The following is a 15,651-nucleotide window of genomic DNA, read 5'->3' on the forward strand; positions in this document are numbered from 1 at the left end:
AAGGGGGTTAGATTACACAGCATCTTAAAAATCAGACAGAGGAGGTTAGACTTCATTTATAGGCAGATATTACAGTAGGTTTTTGATTCAGGAAAATGATACGAGGAATATGATACTTTAGCCACGCATTTCTTACACAGGATGAGAGAGAGAATATCTCCCTGGCTTACACAAAAGATAAAAGACACACGCCTGTAATCCCAGCACTTTGGGAGGCCGAGGCGGGTGGATCATGAGGTCAGGAGTTGACCAGCCTGGCCAACACAGTGAAACCCCGTCTCTACTAAAAATACAAAAAATGAGCCAGCATGGTGGCGGGCGCCTGTAGTCCCAGCTACTCGGGAGGCTGAGGCAGGAGAATGGTGTGAACCTGGGAGGCGGAGCTTGCAGTGAGCCAAGATCAGGCCACTGCACTCCAGCCTGGGCGACAGAGTGAGACTTTGTCTCAAAAAACAAACAAACAAACAAACAAACAAGATATAAAAGAAGAAATAATGCTTATTCTCTCTACCAGACACATTCTTCAGTTTCATATAGGATCTGTCATTTCTTGTCTTGAGTCTTTTTGCTGTTGGGGCTGCTGTTTTAAAACTTAGTTGTGTTCAATATAGAATTTTTTTTTTTTTTTGAGACGGAGTCTCACACTGTCGCCAGGCTGAAGTGCAGTGGCACGATCTCAGCTCACTGCAACCTCCACCTCCCGGGTTCAAGCAATTCTCCTGCCTCAGCCTCCCGAGTAGCTTACGGGCATGAGCCACTGTGCCTGGCCCAATATAGAAATTTTTAAAATGCAGCCAAACAAAATTAAAAAATAAAAGTTTCCCCAAAATTTTACGTACAAAATAAGCATTAAGATATTTGTAGCTAGACACAGTAGCTCATGCCTGTAATCCCAACATTTTGGGAGACTGAGGCACGAGGATTGCTTGAGCCCAGGAGTTCAAGACCAGCTTGGGTAATGTGGTGAGACTCCCCCATCTGTCACCCAGGCTGGAATGCAGAGACTTGATCTTAGCTCACTGCAACCTCTGCCTCCAGGGTTCAAACTATTCTCCTGCCTCAGCCTCCTGAGTAGCTGCGATTACAGGCACACGCCACCACACCCAGCTAATTTTTAAATATTTTTTAGTAGAAACAGGGTTTTGCCATGTTGGCCAGGCTGGTCTCGAACTCCTGACCTCAGGTGATCCACACCCTCAGCCTGACAAAGTGCTGGTGTTCTGATAGAAGGTGTCCAGGTTCTTGGGGTTTCAAACAAAGAACTGGACAAAACTCACAAAGAGAGGAAAGCAAAAGGAGGGATTTATTGAGAACGAAAGTACACTCCACAGTGTGGGAGTAGGCCCGAGCATAGGTGCTCAAGAGCCCCGCTCACAGAATTTTCTGAGGTTTCAGTACTCTAGATGTTTCCCATTGGTTATTTGGCAAATATTCTATGTAAATGAAGAGAATGAAGTTAAGTCACAGAGTCATTTACTCAGAATGCACCCTAGTGTAAATGGAGAGGATGTTACTTGGTGTATATGATCTATGTAAATGGAGAGGATGAAGTGAAGTTGCAAAGCCATTCACATTTCTGTCATTGCTGAAGTGCTTTTATCTGATTTACTTCTAGGAAGTCAGCGTGGATCAGCCTTATGTTCCCTATCTCCAGGCCCTATTCTCCTGCCTCGCTGGGATTACAGGCATGAGCCACCGTACATGGCCAAAAATTTTTTTGTTAATTAGCTGGGCATAGTGGTGCACACATGTAGTCCCAGCTATTAGGGAGGCTGAGGTAGGAGGATCACTTGAGCCCAAGAGGTTGAGGCTAAAGTAAGCCATGATCATGTCACTACACTCCAGCCTGGGTGACAGAGTGAGAACCTATCTCAAAAAGAATGAGCGAGAGATTTGCATACATCATTCCAGAATGATTTATAATACAGAATATGTTCACCAACATTTTTATTTATATTACATAAATAATGTTCTTTATATTTAGCAATATATTTTCCATTGGTTGCTTTTGAGTGGTAAATTCCTCTTATTACATTTAAAATATTTGACTCACAAAAAAATTAATTAACATGTACCTTTTTAAGAATTTTATTCCATAGCTCAAACCAGCATTTTCCAAAATTTGGTCTATGTAAGGTTAGAGTTACAAGATATTCTACCTCAAATAAGCAGGTTATGTTTAGGAAAGGCTTTATCCCTTGTGGAAATTAAAGGCTTCTCAGTGTTCTCCAATTAATTGATCAAAGGTAAATGAAGTGTGCTCCAGGAAATACCTTTTTAATGAAAATTCATTGATATTTGTATAACTCCGATAGAAAGTAATGGATTCAAAAACAGAGAGCTCGCCAGGTACGGTGGCTCACGTCTGTAATCCCCGCACTTTGGGAGGCCAAGGCGGATGGATCACCTGAAGTCAGGAGTTCAAGACCAGCCTGGCCAACATGGCGAAACCCCATCTCTACTAAAAATACAAAAATTAGCCAGGTGTGGTGGCAGATGCCTGTAATTTCCAGCTACTTGGGAGGCTAAGGCAGGGAGAATTACTTGAACCCGGGAGTGGAGGTTGCAGTGAGGTAAGATCGTGTCACTGTACTGCAGCCTGGGCAATATCCTGCACCCATGGAAATAAATGAAGGAGCTTCTATTTGCTGGGACAGTTGTGAACTCCTCATCTTCCAGTGAGACCAGTAGTGGCCACATGGCCACTCTACACTCTTTTTTTTTTTTTTTTTTTTGAGATGGAGTCTCACTCTGTCTGTCACCCAGGCTGGAGTACAGTGGCACAGTCTCGGCTCACTGCAACCTTCCCCTCCTAGGTTCAAGCGATTCTCCTGCCTCAGCCTCCTGAGTAGCTGGGATCATAGGCATGCACCACCACGCCCAGTTAGTTTTTGTATTTTTAGTAGAGATGGCGTTTCACCATGTTGGTCAGGCTGGTCTCGAACTCCTGACCTCGTGATCCGTCTGCCTCGGCCTCCCAAAGTCCTGGGATTACAGGTGTGAGCCACCACGCCCGGCCACTGTACACTCTTTAGAGACCAGAATTCAAGCATCTGTGTGAGGTTGGACAGGTAATTGTCAAAGTCCTTTTCAACCTTGAGATTCTGAATTTTAATTGAGAGCATTAAAAAATCTTGTTTTAGATTCAATCACTCCTTTGCCAGCATGGAGCAAGTCATCCAGGTGTCAGTTGCTTCATCTGTGAAACAAAGGGTCTTTGTCTGAGGCCAGGGTTGTCATCTGATGCTGGGTCACAATCTCTAGATCCCCTTGGGGTCCCACCCAACAGTGACATACTCATGCCCTATTCTTTCTCTTTATTGAGGAAATAGTATAAGCAAACAAAATCATCAAGAGTTGCTTACATATGCACACAGAACATGCACCAAACAGCTGGAAAACAAAGAAAGTAGGTGAAAGGTGAAGTTGTTTTGCTGAATGGGTGTCAGAGGTTGGTTTACAAATCCACAGGGAGGACCAGAGCTCCACTGATGCTAACACTTGCTCTGAAAAATCTGTTCCCAGAACTCCTAGCGGCCCCGCCTCCCTCCCCACAGCTGGCTTCTTCCGAAAGGCCTAGAGGCAACTAAAGTCTGAGTTTTTATGTTTTGTAAGAAAACAAAGGGAAGTCTAAAAATGTAAAAAAACAAAAAAAAAAGACAAAAGAAAAAACCTTCAGCTGTTCCAATGTAGCCCCACAAGATTGGTTTCTCTGAACTCTGAGGGGTCTTGTTGTTTTGTGTGTTCCTCAGAGCCCAAAGAAAACCAACTCCAGGCAGGGCGCAGTGACTCTCGCCTGTATTCCCAGCACTTTGGGAGGCCAAGGTGGGTGGATCACCTGAGGTCAGGAGTTTGAGACCAGCCTGGCCAACATAGTGAAACCCCATCTCTACTAAAAATACAAAAAATTTAGCTGGCCGTGATGGCAGGCACCTATAGTCCAAGCTACTCAGGAGGCTGAGGCAGGGAAATTGCTTGAACCCAGAAGGTGGAGGTTGCGGTGAGCCGAGATCACGCCATTGCACTCTAGCCTGGGCGACAGAGACTCCATCTCAAAAAAAAAAAAAAAAAAAAGAGAGAAAACCAATTCCATTTTCCTCTTTCTTCCTGATGTGTTGAATGACAAAGGGAAGCTAAAGGGCATTTTCTTCTATCTGGCATACTTTGCAATGTAGAATAAAATAACTTTGAGTTGTGGTCACTTCTTGAGGTGACCTTCTACCCATCCTCCAGGCAAAATATCACAAAGACCAACAAAACCTGAAACTGAGAAAGACACAGAGCTGATTCCCTGGCTGACTCAAGGCCCTGAGACAGGCACTCGCCTCTGAAACCTTCAGGGCTCCTCACTAACTGCAAGACCATGCTCACTGCTCATGTTTGAATGAAGTATACAAATTCAATAAGCAGTCTATTATTTTTGGTGGAATAACAAGGTCTATTGTTCCCTTGGTGCTGTGTCTCTTTCCATAGAGGCTATAACTTTAACCTACTATAAGGTTAGTTGGTCCTGTCATTGTAATTTCCTTGTGTCTATTTTAGAGAGAACCAACCATGCTTGTGTTATTTGTAGTGTCTGAGGCAGAGAATGGCTCTCCCCAAAGCCCCAAGAACCAGCGTAGGACAGTTCTTTTTTTTTTGAGACAGGGTCTTTGCACTGGCTGGAATGCAGTGGTGCAATCTCGGCTTACTGCAACCTCTGCCTCCTGGGCTTAAGGGATCCTCCCACCTCAGTCTTCTGAGTAGCTGGGACTATAGGTGCATGCCACCACACCTGGCTTTTATATATATATATATATATATTTTAATATAAAGCCAACATTTCCCCATGTTGCCCAGGCTGGTCTCAAACTCCTGAGCTCAAGAGATCTGACCGCCTCAGCCTCCCAAAGTGCTGGGATTACAGGTGTGAGTCACTGCACTCTGCCTAGGACAGTTCTTATGCCTGCTGGCTAATAAACATTCATAGCTTTAGTAGAATTTTGTCAAGACTGCACCTGGTGGAAAGGTTGTAAGGAAAGGGACACATTGCCCTCACTCTAACCACCAGAGGCAAGATATCCGATTCATTCTGGTTTTCCTAAGACTTTCCCAGTTTTAGCAGTGAAAGTCTCATGTCCCAGGAAACCCCACAATGCCAGACAAATCAGGGCATTGGTCACCCTACATATCTACCAAATAATTTAATAATTGCTGAATGCCAAATTAATTTTAGCCAGTATAAGACATCTGGTTTCCCTTAAAATAGCTTCCCCCACGAAATAGGCTTACATTTCCAAACAGGACGAAAGGAAAGATGAGATGTGGAACTTTGCTACTCAACATGTGGTGAAGAGATCAATGGCATTTACGCTACCCTGGAGTTCTTTCAGTTATAGACTCTCGGGCCCCACCTCAGACCTACCGAATGAAAGTCTGTAATTTAACAGGGCTTCAAAATGAATTCTTGCACAAGGGCTCCGTTTACATTAAAATCGGTGATGCAGTGGCCCAGAGGGAGATATCTCAGGGTGATTTTTAGCTGGGTCTTGAAGTCAGTAGGCGTTAGTAGGCAGAGAGGGGTAGGAGGGAGCAGGAAACTGGAACTGGAAAACAAAGGCACAAAGGCAAAGAAAATGACAATGTGTTTATTAACCATGAGTGATTTGTTGTTTCTGGGAGTGAGAGATGGGAAATAGCCTGGGAAGGCAGGTTGGTGAGACGACTGCAGATGCCCTTAAACTGTAGACTGGAGCAGTAGCTTTGTATCTTCCCCCCTCTCCTTCCTCTCAAGGCTCAGTCCTCTGCTAAACTGTTCTATCTTCTGAAATTTAGAACCCTTCCCTTCCCCTGGCTCAGACTGGCAGCAACTGGTATCCCGAAGTAACAGCAGAGAAGAGGACGGCAGGCCCAGGAAGATCCTCCCCTAAGGAGAAATTCAGAGGCAAGCTCTTTTCTCCAGGGTCCTTTGAAGGGTCAGAGCCCTGGGCTCCTTAAGGAACTCAGTCTTTGACTGGGAAAGGCAGACGATACAGCCAGCCCCGAAGGGGAAGCAGATCTAGGATCTCTATTTCTAGCCGAAAAGTTGGCAAAATGAAGAAAAATGTGGAGCTCTGAGCAATATCTCTTTCATTCCGGGAAACAATGTAAAGTAATGATTACTTAACCACTTTGTGCTCCAGGTTTTGAAATCACAAAACAGGAACAACCCTTGTATCAACCTCTAGGTTACTAGGATTCAGTGAGTTAATGCATGCAAAGCTCTTAGGACAGTGCCTAGATCCTACTAGGAACTCCCTAGAAGGTACTACCTGAATTAAACAATTGCCTTTATCATAATGCGGGAGTTGGAGGCATGGCTTGCTGAGTGGGGAGCTGGGTGGGGCAGCCAGCTTCCAAGATGAACCCCAATGATCCCCATCTCCTGGTATTCACAGACTTGTGCAGCACACCGTACACATTGTACCAGGGTTGGTCTGTGTAGTCAGTAGCATATGCAGGAGTGATGGCATGTCACTTCTGAGATTAGGTCATTAGAGACTATGGCTTCCAGCTTGGGATCTCTTTTTCATTTTGGGGGTTGCCAACCACTTTGGGGGAAGCCAGCTGCCATGTTGTCAGCCACTCTATGGAGAGGCTCACATGGTGAGGAACTGAGGGAGACTCTAGCCAACAGCCAATGAGGAACTGCGATCTAGCAACCACCAAGTGAGTGAGCTTAGAAACAAATTCTCCAGCCTTGAGATGACTGCAGCCTGGGCTGACAGCTTGACAGCAGCCTCGTGAGAGGCCCTGAGCCAGAATTACCCAGCTAAACCTGTCCCAGACTCCTGATCCATAGAAAATGTGTATGATAATAAATCCTTGCTGTTTTAAGCTGCTAAATTTGGGGGTAATCTATCATGCAGCAAGAAATAATTATATCACTGGGCTTGGTAAAAATATACACACCATTATGGGGAAGGGTCCAAGAAAACTGGCCTAAATATGCTCAGGCTTTACTCCACAGATGCAACCAGGAGGTCCAGAATCTGTGCCTGAGAACAACAGTCTTGAACAGAATTTAAACAGTATGGCTGGGCATGGTGGCTCACGCCTGTAATCCCAGCTGAGGCAGGAGAATCGCTTGAACCCGGGAGGCGGAGGATGCAGTGAGCCAAGATCACACAACTGCACTCCAGCCTGAGTGATAGAGCGAGAATCAGTCTCAAAAAAAAAAAAAAACAACAACAAGAGTTTAAACTGTAGACAATTTACTCAAGACAGAACCAGGTGACCTGTGGCCAGCAATGGAGACTCCAACCTGGTATCACCGCTTAGAATCCAAAAAAGTGACCACTGACAACCCACCCAAAAAAACCTCTGCAGCAACTGCGCTAGTCCTAGAAAAAGGTCTGGTCCAACCGTGCAAGACAGCAGGGCTCTGGCCTCCACTTTGAGGTCTAGCACATTACTCCTACTCTGAAGTTAGAAATAAAACCACAGTGACTAAGGGATAGATGAGTTCTGCAGGCTGAGCCAAACCAGGAATGGATACCAAATTTATGACATATATTAAATATATTAAATTAATGCTTTTAACAGCGAAAAAAAAACCCAAACATGATATAATTATTCCATTGAAAAGACACTTTTAAGATTTGTTTTTAAAATAACTTATAGTACACTGTTGTCAAAATGGCCAGTAATGCGTCACAAGTTTATAGTTGTGTAACGAATGTGATCTTCTTATCCTGTATCTTCGTGTGAATAACCACATTTGGAAAGAACCCCAAAAGTCTAACTTTGAGATTCTTTATGAAGGAGAACTGCCATCCCCAATAATCTCTGGGAAGGAGGCTGGCAAAAAAGCCTCGTAACTCCTGGGCTATGTGATATTGAGTGAAGGAGGGTGACCTTTGAGAAAAAAACTGGAGTCTGATTCGTACCAAAGGAAATCTAGGAATTAGAGCAGAACTGTGTGCTGATGCATCTGAGAGAGTCACCCATTTCTACGTACTTGCACTGAGGGGAATGTTGGCTCATAATTGGGTACATGGCTGAGCCCAAGAGATACCCGACAGCATCCCACCAGGAGGAAGAAGGCAGAAGCCAGGGATCTGGGAGGGTAAACAGCCATTTGTGAAGAAGGAACTTAGCCACGGATGATACCATTTCATATCTTCCAGAACTTTCATACACATTATTGGCCCCCCTGTGAAGGAGGGAGCCATTTTTAAAAACTAGGGCTCTGAGGTTTTTTGGGAATAAGTTCCCAGATGTTTTCCAGGCCCTGAGCAGCCCTGGCCTTCAGGCTCCCCAAAGCTGCCAGTTCAGTCAACTTCATGCTGCCTTCACTCCCTGGGCTCCAGGTCCTACAGGATGAAGTGCCATGACAGTCTGCATCCCCAGGCCTTTCTTTCCACTGTACCAGTGCCCCTCTCAACACCCCCCAGTGGGGCAGGAAAACAGAGCAACACTTGAGCTGCACAGTCAAAGCCTCAGGTGTCCAATCACCCCTGTGACACATATGGGGCTGCTCTCTCCGTTTATGTAAACTAATCCTTCCCACCATCCTCCCTTCCATCGGCTTCCTCTCATGTCCTGTTCCAACCCAAGCAGAGGAAGGAGGTGCACAACGACAGAGTAAATGCTGGAGCCATGGCACATGTAGCTCTGGGATTGGATTCCTCAAGCTGCAAGGGACCTTGGCACTTTCTTCTTTGCCCAGTCTCTCTGTCCGCTTTGTTCCCTAGCAAAGCAACTTTATAACTGATCATGATAATGGAAACTAGTTTTTCAAAAAATTAAACATAGAATTATTGTTATGTACCACATAAGGACGTTTTGTTCGACGACAGACCACACATACCACAATGGTCCCATGAAATTATAATACCATATTTGTACTGTACCTTTTTTATGTTTAGATATATCTAGATACACAAATACTTACCATTGTGTTACAGCTGCCTACAGCATTCAGTACAGCGACATGCTGTACAGATTTATAACCTAGGAGCAATAGGTTACACCATATAGCCAAGGTATGTAGTAGGCTTTACCATCTAGGGTGCATCTTTGTGTAAGTGCACCCTACAATTGCACAATGACAGAATTGCATAATGATGCATTTGTCAGACTGTATTTCAGTCAATAAGTGATGTATGACTGTACCATATCATCCAGCAATTCTACTTCTGAGTATACACCCAGAAGAATTCAAAGCAGGGACTCAAACAATATTTGTACACCTATGTTCATAGCATTATTCATAATAGATGGAAGCAACTCAAGTGCCAGTCAACAGATGAACAAAATGTGCTTTATACATATAAACAAAATGTGGCATATACATATAATGAAATATTATAAAGCTTTAATAAGGAACACAAAAAATTTTTTTTTTTGAGACAGAGTTTCACTCTCACCCAGACTGGAGTGCAGTGGTGCGATCTCAGCTCACTGCAATCTTCACCTCCAAGGTTTAAGTGATTTTCCTGCCACAGCCTCCCAAGTAGCTGGCATTACAGGCACACACCACCACGCCCGGCTAAATTTTCGTATTTTTAGTAGAGACAAGATTTCACTACGTTGGCCCGGCTGGTTTCAAATTCCCCACCTCAGGTGATCCACCCGCCTAGGTCTCCCAAAGTGCTGGGATTACAGGCGTGAGCCACCAGCCCTGGCCAGGAACAAAATTCTAATACATGCCACAACATGGATGAACCTTGAAGACATTATGCTAAGTGAAATAAGCCAGTTGCAAAAGGACAAATATTGTTTGATTCTACTTATATGAGGTTCCTAGAGTAGACAAATTCATAGAGACAGAAAGAATGATAGTTGCCAGAGGCTGGAGGGAGGGAGAAATGGGAGTTCTTGTCTAATGGGTATGAAGTTTCAGTTTGGGAAGATGAAAAAGTTCTGGAGATGGAGTTGTGGTGACTGTTGAAAGACAATGTGAATATACTTAATACACTCAACTGTACACTTAGTGGTTAAAGTGGTAAGTTTAATGTTATGTATATTTTACCACAATAAAGAATAGTGAAAGCTAACGTTTATTGAGTGCTTACAATGTACTAGGAACAGTATGCTAAGAGATATAAACACATTGTCTCATTTAATCCTCACCACAACACTTTTGAGATCAATACTACTAAGGGCACCAAGGTTCTTTATAGCTCAGCAGAGCTCCTAGGAGTTGTCACACACTAATGGTGGGGGACAGTGGCGAGAGGACCATTTCCCCAGTCAGAAGGCCTATCTGTCACTAATGTTCCTCAGATGCATGTTCTCTAAATCCTTCAAGCTTTTTGGCTTTCCAGAGCCTCCTATTATATATCCTGGGATCTGGACTCGATGGGCTGGGTCAGGAGAAGAGAAAAGAAAATAGAGTGATGATGCCTTTTGGGAAAGCAATGATAGACTTCCCCGCAAGAAAGTTTCTGGGGCATCTTTGTAGTTGCTGACATTTGAAAATACATTATTCCTTGCTACTTGACGTAGTCATTAAGTATGGAATGCTAACCAATCAAACACGGTGTGAATGGAGACTAACCATGTGCAAAAGTCAGGGGTCGATCAGAGAAGTGGAACCATGATAGGTAATGTAGAATAAAGAATTTCTTATAGACATTAAGCTAAGGCATACTACAAAGCCACCTCGCTGTGTATCCCTAGCATAGCTGATCAATTTTGAGAATTTCACAAAAAAATTCTCTCTTTTCTTAAAATTTTTTTTGAGACGGAGTTTTGCTCTTTTTGCCCAGGCTGGAGTGAAATGGCATGATCTTGGCCCACTGCAACCTCCGCCTCCCAGGTCCAAGAGATTCTCGTGCCTCAGCCTCCCAAGGAGCAGGGATTACAGGCATGCCCTATCACACCCAGCTAATTTTTGTACCTTTAGTAGAGACGGAGTTTCACCATGTTGGTCAGGCTGCTCCTGAACTCCTGATCTCAGGTGATCCACTCTCCTGGGCCTCGGGAAGTGCTGTGATTACAGGCATGAGCCACCGCGCCCAGCCTCACCAAAAAAATTCTTTTTTTTTTTTTTTGTTTTTTGTTTTTTGTTTTTTGTACACCACAAATATATACAATTTTATTTGTCAGTTGTAACTCATAAAAATAAAGACTCTAGAACTAACATATGGGGCTAGCAAGTTTGCAGGATTTAAGATTAAACATCAATAGTATTTTTATATACTAGCAACAAACAATCAGACATTGAAACTTTAAAATATACCATTTACATTTTATCAAAAATATGAAATACTTTGAGGTAAAGTTGTGAAAGACCTGTTATTGAAAACTGCATAACATTGCCAAACAAATTAATGAAGACCTAAGTAAATGGGGAAATATACCATGTTTATGGATTGAAAGACAATATTGTCAGGATGCTAATTATCTCCAAATTAATCTACAGTTTCAATGCAATTTTAATCAAAATTGCAGCAGGCTTTTGAGGGGGGGTAAAAACTGATAAACTGTGTTAAAATTCACATGGAAATGCAAAGACCCCAGAACAACAACTTTGAAAAATAAGAACAAAGTTGGAGGACTTACACCACCTGACTTCAAACTTATTATAAAGTTATAGTAACCAAGACACAGTGCAGTATTAGCACAAAGAGAGACAAATAGATAAATGGAATACACTTGGGTCCAGAAATAGTCCTCATGCATATAGGCAAAGATTTTTGACAAAGGTACAAAGGCACTTCAGTCAAGAAAGGATAGTCTTTTCAACAGATGATGTTGCAATAATTGAACATACACCTGCAAAAAGTTAACTTCAACCAATACCTCATAACATGTACAAAAATAACTCAAACTGGGTTATAGACCTGAATATAAAATGTAAAATTATAAAACTTTTAGACTAAAACATAAGAGAAAATCTTTGTGACATTGAATAAAGTAAAAATTTGTTAGATACAAACCAAAAGTATAATCCATAAAAGAAAAAAATTGTTAAATTGGACTGCATCAAAATTAAGAACTTTTGCTCTTCATAAGTCCCTGTAAGAGAATAAGAAAACAAACCAAAGACAGAGAAAAACTATTATTTTCCAATCACATATCTGATAATGGACTTGTGTATGGAATATATAAATAATGCTCAAAATTCAATAATAAGAAAATAAACAATCCTAATTTTTATTTTGATCTTTAAAATTTTTTTTTGAGACAGAGTCTAGCTCTGTTGCCCAGGCTGGAGTGCAGTGGTGTGTTTTCACTGCAACCTCCGCCTCCTGAATTCAAGCAACTCTCCTGCCTCAGCCTTCCAAGTAGCTGAGATTACAGGCACTCGCCATCATGCCTGGTTAATTTTTGTATTTTTGTAGAGATGGAGTTTCACTATATTGGCCAGGCTGGTCTTGAACTTCTGACCTTAGGTGATCTGCCTGCCTCAGTCTTCCAAAGTGCTGGGATTACAGGCGTGAGCCACAATCCTAATTTTTAAATGGATTTATTCCATATACTAAAACCTAAGTGGTGTCTCTAGGAAGCCTTTGCTTTGGTCCTTCCCTCTTGGATATGTACCACATCAGCCCTTTGTATACATCTGTAATAGAACCTATATCACTTGAATTCCAGTTATTTGTGTCCACCTCCTCTCTGGACTCTGTAAGCGCCTTCAGCCAGAATCTATGTTTCATTTCTTTGCATCTCCAGCTCCTGGCATGGTACCTGTCATATATGAGATCAAACCATGGGAAACTGCTTCTATTCTATCATCTTTAATCCAAAAAAAGGCAATTTCTTAAATTCCAGAGTAATAGGAAGTTCTGGGCAAACACTTGCCAAATAAATGAACATGGAACAATCAAATACCCACAAATCCTGATTAAGCATCAAAGAAAGGAAGCGCTTTAGGTTTTCTTGTGGCCTTGGGCTCCTTATCACATGCCTCAGTTATCCTTGCACTCTTAAACATGGTGGTGCCATGAGAGATTCCCAACAGGTCAACACACAGCTGTTGTGTCATTTTCTTCCTTCTGGAGGCTGGCAGTATCTCCCCACAGAAGAAGAGTGATTTCTAAAAGGTCAAATGCATGGTTTTCTGCACTGTGTTTACGATTCTGGAGGCCGGCAGTTTTTCCATTCAGCTGATAAGTGGCAGATCCCGAGATGGATGAGATTAGCATCTGGGATGGCAAGTGTCCAGGATGGCTCAGAAGTAGCTGCCAAACTCCACTTGACTCTCAGTCCCAGCATCACAGGGTGGCGAGGAGCTGCAGAGGCCGTGGATCTCAACCATGTATCATTTGGAAGTGAAAACTAGCAGATGCGAAATCGCTTTTTAAAAATCAAGACATGGCCAGGCATGGTGGCTCACGGCCATGTTCCCAGCACTTTGGGAAGCTGAGGCAGGAGGGTCGCTTAAGCCCGGGAGTTTAAGGCTGCAGTGAGCCATGATGGCACTACTGCACTCCAGCCTGGGTGACAGAGCAAGACTCTGTCTCCAAAAAATAAATAAATAAGAAAAAGAAAGCAAGAACGGATAGAGGTGGCTGGTTACAGACTCTTCATCCCTAGGCAGTTGTGCCTTCCAAAACACAGCCCTTGGCTTCACTGTATCTGGCCCGCTGTCAGAGGCTAAAACTCAGTGTGAGGTTTGTCAGGCTCCATCATCCAAATGGACCCCAGTGGCCACCATTCATAGTTGCAGAGAGGCCTGAATTAGTGTTTCAGAGAAAGGTAGTTCTGGAACTTCAGAAAGAATTAAGCTTCAAAAAAATTTCATCCATACAGAGATACTTCCGCCTGGGTCCAGCCCTGCCATTCCCTAAATTCTGGCCCTCCTCTCCCTCCCACTTCCTGTTCCTTGGTCCAGGCTCCCCTGACCTTCCCTGCCCTCTGCCCTTGGTTACCTGATGATCCAACTCTAGGCCTCCACCCTGGGTCCTACCTCTTGGGCCTGCCCTGGGAATGGAGACAGGGAAAATGAGCTAAGAGGAGTTGATTGCCTTATATAGGTTACCTCACTTCAGCCTCACAAGGAAATACTGAGAGGTTAAGGTTATTATCTTCCTTTTAAAGATTAAGAAAGAGCTAATCAAAGAAGTCAGGTAATCTGCCTAACACTACAGAGTGGCTAAGAAATGAAAAAGGAATCAAAACCCAGTTGTGTCCGACTCCAAAGCCCATGCTCTTTGCAACATGCCACACTGCCTGTCTCCCCTGCTACCTTTCCACCTTCCCTTGAGTCTCATGTGCATATCCTGCACCCCTGATATTCATTCTGATGCCCTCTTCAACCTACAATTCATCCCTTCACCTCCAGCAACATCCCTCCTCCCAGGATCCGACTGACTCAGAATGATTTCGAAGACAGAAGAGCTGCCCACCATTTGTAATCCACAAATGAAGCGAGGGCACACCTGATCACACCTTACCTGCCTTCTCTGAGTCTCCACTGCTTCAGGAAGGGTCCAAATATCTCACCATGACATAAATGCCACTAACAATGCAGCCCTTACCAGTCCCTCTGGCACCACCTCTCAACTGGTCCTTCTCTCTTCCCTGTTTAATTTTTTTTTTTTTTTTTTTTTGAGACGGAGTTTCGCTCTTGTTGCCCAGGCTGGGCATTAAGCTAAAAAAAGAACCTAGTCACAAAAGCCACTTATATGATTCCATTCATATGGAACATCCAGAATAGGCAAATCTAGAGACAAAAAGTAGAGTAATGAGTGCCAGGGGATAGGGGAAGGGAAAATAGGGAGTGACTGCTAATAGGTATGGAGCTTCTTTTTAGGAGTCATGAAAATGTTCTGGAATTAGATAGTGGTGATGGTTGCACAACTTTGTAAATATACTAAAACCACTTAACTGTAAACTTTAAAAGAGCAAATTTTATGGTATGTAAATTATGTCTCAATAAAACTGGTATATTTTAAACATATTTTAAAAGTGTTTATTAGGAATCAATGTCTGTGAAAGAAAGGAGGAGGAAGCAGGATTGGGCGGAAGAGTTTGACCTGTGATGCAGGCCCACTAAAGCCACAACTAACCAGGGAGGGAGCTCTGGAGCAAGTATGCCCATCAGAGTGTCTCCCATCAGGCTGAAATGGCCCAGCCTTTATGCCTCTACCCTGCTCAGTCACTGGATGTGGGCTCCCCAGGGAATAGCATGACCCTGGGCAAGGCAGCTCTCCCTGCTGGAATAGACCCTGAAGCTGCTGGACAGCTGGAGGCTGTCTGCAAACCCACTCCCTGGACATGGGCAGCAAGTCCTTCTTAGAAGGGGATCTGAGTGGTGTAAATACCATGCAGGCCACTAGAAAGGAATGTGATAGTTGTTTCAGAAAGGAAAGAGAAGTTGACAGAAGAAAAAGGAGTGAGAGCCAGAGAGATGGCAGGAGGCTGTGCATTATGCAATGGGATCCCACCTCACTGATCATCATCTTCACCTGAGTTAAGATGCAGAGTACAGACCCTCAACATTTTGTCAAATAAGTAATTCTCTCTTTTTATTTTTTTCTTTTTTTGAGACAGAGTCTCACTCTGTCACCCAGGTTGGAGTGCAATGGTGCGATCTTGGCTCACTGCAACCTCCGCCTCCTGAGTTCAAGTGATTCTTGTGCCTCAGCCTCCTGACTGCCTGGGATTACAAGCGTGCACCACCACACCTGACTAATTTTTTTTTTTTTTTTTTGGAGACAGAGTCTCACTCTGTCCCCC

The sequence above is a fragment of the Pongo pygmaeus genome, chromosome 13 (assembly GCF_028885625.2).
Source record: "Pongo pygmaeus isolate AG05252 chromosome 13, NHGRI_mPonPyg2-v2.0_pri, whole genome shotgun sequence".
Taxonomy (NCBI): Eukaryota; Metazoa; Chordata; class Mammalia; order Primates; family Hominidae; genus Pongo; species Pongo pygmaeus.